At 38.7% G+C, this 5530-nt stretch overlaps 1 protein-coding gene across 3 annotated transcripts in view; it reads left to right on the top strand.

Moving 5' to 3' along the window:
* The window catches only part of ARID2 (AT-rich interaction domain 2), a 190179-nt gene that overhangs the window by 88439 nt on the left and 96210 nt on the right, over positions 1-5530 (top strand). Inside the window, exon 1 of one of the 3 annotated variants that reach the window (XM_015558620.1) lies at positions 4644-4657. The exons of the other annotated variants lie outside the window; for them this stretch is intronic. The gene's annotated coding sequence lies outside the window, so the exon portion shown is untranslated. Of the gene's footprint in view, positions 1-4643; positions 4658-5530 lie in introns of those variants that run through there. 3 annotated transcript variants of the gene reach the window in all.

The following is a 5530-nucleotide window of genomic DNA, read 5'->3' as shown; positions in this document are numbered from 1 at the left end:
AGTGCGGAGCAAACAGCTATGGCTGATCCTCAGTCCTACCCTAAGGGCCCCAGGTCTCAGTGTCCCGCGGTAATCACTGCGAGCACCTCTGAGAGAAAGCTGCCTTTGAGTTCCAACCAATGCCAGACAATCCAGTTTCTCCTGTATGAGTCTGAGTCCCGAAGGACTCACCTGGAACTGGAGTTCAGAGCAGTCGGGAGCTTGTGTCTCCCTCCCGATTAAAAAAGACAACTGCGTCCTCAGTTGCCAGCCCTTTCCACACGTTCCTCCTTACCTCTCTCCACTTTACTTTCGCACCTCCTCTGAGTCTCAGTGTGCTTTTCTCTTTCCTTCTAGTTGTAGAATTTCCACTCAGCCAGCCTTCCTGTGGTTCTGGATGATGTCCGTTTTGTCTGTTAGTTGTATTTTTGAAGTTGTTGTGCAAGGCAGCAATTTCCGTTGTTTACCTATGCCGCCATCTTGGTTTCTCGCAATCCTATTTTAAATGCAGGAAAATTAACAGTTTATTGTGGATTCATCTTCAAAACTGGAGTCCAGTCGGATCAATTTCATCAATGCAAACAAATCTAAGTTGAGAGTTGAAAAACATAGTGGTTTGATGGATTATCTCAAATCTAGATCTGAAAATGACAATGTGCCGATTGGTAAATTATAATACTTTCATCATCTTTTGAGGGTAGTCCAAGAAATATACAGCAGCAATATCAGGATGCTGTTCCAATTGTAATTAAGTATGGCAAGCCCAATTTTTTCATACCCATGACATGCAACCCCAAGTGGGCAGATATTGCAAACAATTTACAACGCTGGCAAAAAGTTGAAAACAGACCTGACTTGGTAGCCCGAGTTTTTAATATTAAGCTGAATGCCCTTTTAAATGATATCTGTAAATTCCATTTTTTGGCAAAGTAATAGCTAAAGTTCATGTCATTGAATTTCAGAAATGCAGACTGCCTGATGCTCACATCCTTCAATTAATTCCTTTTCCACGTGCACGAATTTCATGCACTGGGCCATTGGTGTAATTATATTTCTAAAAATGGGAAATCACAGGGATATTCCCCAATATATAATTTAAATATAGTTAGATAGAAATACACAAAAGGAAATTTTTGATAGGATAATGCGAGTGAAATATAAAATTTTATTATTAGCCAAATATAAAGCTTTTGTGATTTAAAAAAAAATGTATATTATTAGTTTCATTATTTGATTTCCCCTATGAGAATGTTAGCCCTATTTGGATGGAATATTTGTGCTCAAGACAAATACCTAACAAATGTCTATATTTCAAGCATCTAGACCAGGGGTGGGCAAACTTTTTGACTCGAGGGCCACAATGGGTTCTTAAACTGGACCGGAGGGCCGAAACAAAAGCATAGATGGAGTGTTTGTGTGAACTAATATAAATTCAAAGTAAACATCATTACATAAAACGGTACGGTCTTTTTTTTTTTATTTTAGTTTTATTCATTTCAAACGGGCTGGATCCGGTCCACGGGCCATAGTTTGCCCACGGCTTATCTAGAATGATACCAGATGCACAGCGAATGCTTAATAAGTATTTGATGAATTACTGACTACATACTATTATTTTATGAGAGCAGTAAGCTTAAAATTAAAAAAAAAAGTTGTCTACTTATTTATTTATTTACTTACTTTCTTCACCCAAGGATATTTTTCCCATTGGTTTTTAGAAAGAGTGGAAGGGAGGGACAGAAGTGGGAGAGGGATGAGGGAGAGAAACATTGGTATGAGAGTGATACAGTGATTGGTTGCCTCTCAAATGGCTCCTAACTGGAGCCGGGGATTGAAACTTGCAATCTTGGTATGTGCACTTGCACCAGAATCAAACCCGAGACCTTTTAATCCATGGGCCCACGCTCTAATTACTGAGTCAACTGGGCAGGGCAAAATTGTGAGTTTAATGGTTTGTCATACATTTATTCAAAAGTGTTTCTATATTCAGTTTATTTTTGTATTTGCTTTTCTGTTGTGGAAGAATGAAATGTGGATTAAAATGAAACAATTGCATCATTGGTTATTCTTAATAAACATGATCTTCCCTTTTTAAATTAGTTTTTAGAGAGAGAAGAAGGGGGAGGGAGAAAGAAAGTAATATCCATGTGAGAGGAAAACATGGATCAGCTTCCTCTTGAATGCCCCCTACTGAGGTTTGAGCCCACAACCTGGGCATGTGCCCTGAGTAGGAATAGGACCAACACCCTTTTCTGTACATGCTCGATGACATCCAACCAATTGAGCCACACAGGGCAGGGCATGATCCTCCTTTTTTCAGTTCCTTTTGTCAGTATGCAGTTGTTTTTCTGTTGAAATTTAAAATATTTTTCATCGTGCCTGAGATCAGTTTTTCTTGTAAATTTTGTGACACTGTCACGTGTTTACATTTTTTAGAAAAGATTCATATCAATTTCTGAGCAAGTATTGAGAATGATAGATAAGGATAAATGCAAGTCTCTTCATATATCCTCCAATATCAGTAAAGATCAATAAGAACAACAAATAAAACTACAAAATACATATCCTCAAGAAAGCTAGAAGATAGAATGTTACAAATTCTAAAGTTTCCTGTAAGTGGAAAAAATAAGCACCAAATCCCAGAAGAGATATCTACCTCTCCTGACACAATCATTTATAGACAACAATGAAAGTTCTGAAAAACTGTGGAGGAGACTAGGATTGTTCTGAAATCACCATCAGAAAGAGAAGCTACACCATAAATACAAAAGAGTTTTGGTTTATCAGAGCTCTGTTTATGGGTCTTGGGCTTAAAAGTTTGAATTTTTCTAATCTCAACTATCTGGAAAAATATTTTTTTCTGATGGAGAAGAAAGTTAAAGACAAGGAAAGGTACCTTTCGGAGATTGGCTGGTGAAGGAAAAAGAAGGAAAAGGGGAAAATGTAAGATCTAGCAATATAAAATAGTAACTCCTCCCTCCAAATTTGGGAACACACAGTGCCCCTCCTTACCATTGCATCCAAGAAATAGTCATCCATTAAAGAAATTATACTTGTTACACTAACAAAAGTGGAGGTTCTTAAAACAGAAATCTTTTGAACCACCCCAAATTCAAAGTCACAATTTATCAATTCTTCCTAAATTTATGGAAAGCTACCATAAGAAGAAATCAAATATCTCAGCAAATGAAACCCTCCTCCACAAAAGAAAACAACCAAAAAAGCAGAAGAAAATGATAACTCATCTTCAGATTTGAAACAATCTAAAACAAGCATTTAGAGATAAGAAAAAACAACTAGAATTATAATTTTTAAAACTAAAGAAATTATCTCTAAAAGAAAAAAACCCTCACAAAATTAGAATGAAATCTAGGAAGAAATGGAAGGAGAATTGACTGAACCCTCAAAAAAGAGACGAAGACAAAGATCATCTTAGACATATATTCTAAATTTTAAGATGCCCAAGAGGGAGTGGACGCAACTGAAAATTTACAGAAGGGCATTGAAGAAAGGCAAAAATATTATCATAGAAAGTGAAAATGAATTAAAGAAGTAAAGGATGGAGCTGCAAGAAGGTATGGGGGATAAATGGTGATGAAAAAATAAAGTAAAACAGGTAAAAGAGAAGGTGGTTGAGATGGCAATGAGACAAAAAATTCAACATATGTATAATAAAATGACAAAACTAAGCAACAGGAATATTTAAATATTTAAAACTATAATTAACTTTTTTTTCATAAAAAAGAAACCCATATCTACATATTGAAAGGACTGTAGGATACTCGGGGATATTGATATTAAGCAGTCAGTTTTGAGTCATATCCTTGTAAAATTGTTAGACTTTAAAGTTAAGAAAAAATTCTGAGAGCCTTCAGTGGGGTAAAAAGACCAAAGAACCTATAGGGCTTGAGATTTATATTGGCACAGACTTCTAAATAGAAACATACAAAGCAAAGTAACAATGGAGCAGTGTTTTCAAGAAACTATAGGAAAAAGAATATGAGCCATGAATTTTACATAAAGGATGGAGCAAAAGTAGGTTTATAATTGTGAATATGGGAAATATGGAATTCATTCTTGTATTATTGTTGTATTATTTTCCATATGAACAACCGTAAACATATTTTTGTTCTACTCTGTAAAACTGTTTTTCAAATATCAATAATAGAAAAGGACTTAAACATGCGAAACTCGGAATACTATACACATGAATTGAGGACGCTACTAGAGCAGTGGTTGCCAACCTTTTGGATCTCACGGACCACCACCACTGGTTGGCGTCTGCTGCTCCAAAGGTTTCCTTAAATCAGTGGTCGCCAACCTTTCGGATCTCATGGACCACCAGTGGTCTGCAGACAACTGGTTGGTGATTGCTGTACTAGAGCATGATCTTTATCCAACTATTAATTGACTATTAAAACATCAAAGAATTTATAATGAGTATTAAATATATTTAACTATAGATCTAAGACTGAAATATAGGTGGCAACAAAAGTGAAAGAATTCTATATAATAAAACCCTAATACGCACATCAACTGAACGGTGGAATGACTGGCAGAATGACTGGTTGCTATGATGTGCACTGATCACCAGGGGGCAGACACTCAATGCAGGAGCTGTTACCAACTGGAGGCATCTCCTGTGTTGAGTGTCTGCCCCCTGAGAGGGAGATGACTGGTGGCAATCAGGAGGGGCGGGGCTGTCCAGCAGGCGACGCTAGGCCGCCAACCAAGGCAGGTGTCAGCAGGGCCCCCCAATTGTCCCATCCAACAGTCACCCTGGAGATGGCCCTGATCACCGGCCAGGCCTAGGGACCCTATCCAATATATTGGGAACAGTCAGATTTAAAAATTAAAACCTGGCAAGGCTACTCTAACACTGAAAAACAGGATGATGCAGCGATGATATGCGTGGCCTCTGGCTTACACATTTTGTGGTCAGCCCTGATTCTGACACTTATCTGTGTGACAAAGCCAATTACTTAACTTCTCTCTGCTTCAGGTTTTCCACCCATAAGGTGGGGGAAATGGTACTACTGCCTCAGAAGGATCGTGTTATGTACTACTTTTTATGGTCAGGGCAAAAAAATGTAGTTGCCCATACGAGAGCAAGATGCATTTCACCTGTATGTAAAGTATGGTCACTGGTGCATGCCGCGTCCCAGATTGCGAGAGAGATGTCCAACTGCCGGTTTAGGCCCGACATCCCCCAAAGGGGTCCCGGATTGTGAGAGGGCACAGGCCAGGCTGAAGAACCCCCCCTCTCGCCTCCCCTATCCCTCCGTTCACAAATTTCATGCACCAGACCTCTAGTATGTAAAGCTTACATATTCTTGTAAAGTATAAATAATCCTATCTAATAAAAGAGAAACATGGTAATTTGCGTACGACTGCTACCCTTCCCATTGGCTAATCAGGGCGATATGCAAATTAACTGCCAGCCAACATGGTGGCCGGCAGCCAGGCAGCTTGAAACTGACATGAGGCTTGCTTGCTTCAGTGACGGAGGACTCCAACGTTCCAGCCAGCCGCTGCCGGCCTCTGAGCTGCA

Source organism: Myotis davidii, unplaced genomic scaffold (genome assembly GCF_000327345.1).
Source record: "Myotis davidii unplaced genomic scaffold, ASM32734v1 scaffold290, whole genome shotgun sequence".
NCBI classification, from domain to species: Eukaryota; Metazoa; Chordata; class Mammalia; order Chiroptera; family Vespertilionidae; genus Myotis; species Myotis davidii.
The sequence above is the reverse complement of the archived record's forward strand: the minus strand, read 5'-3'. Positions and strand labels throughout refer to the sequence as shown.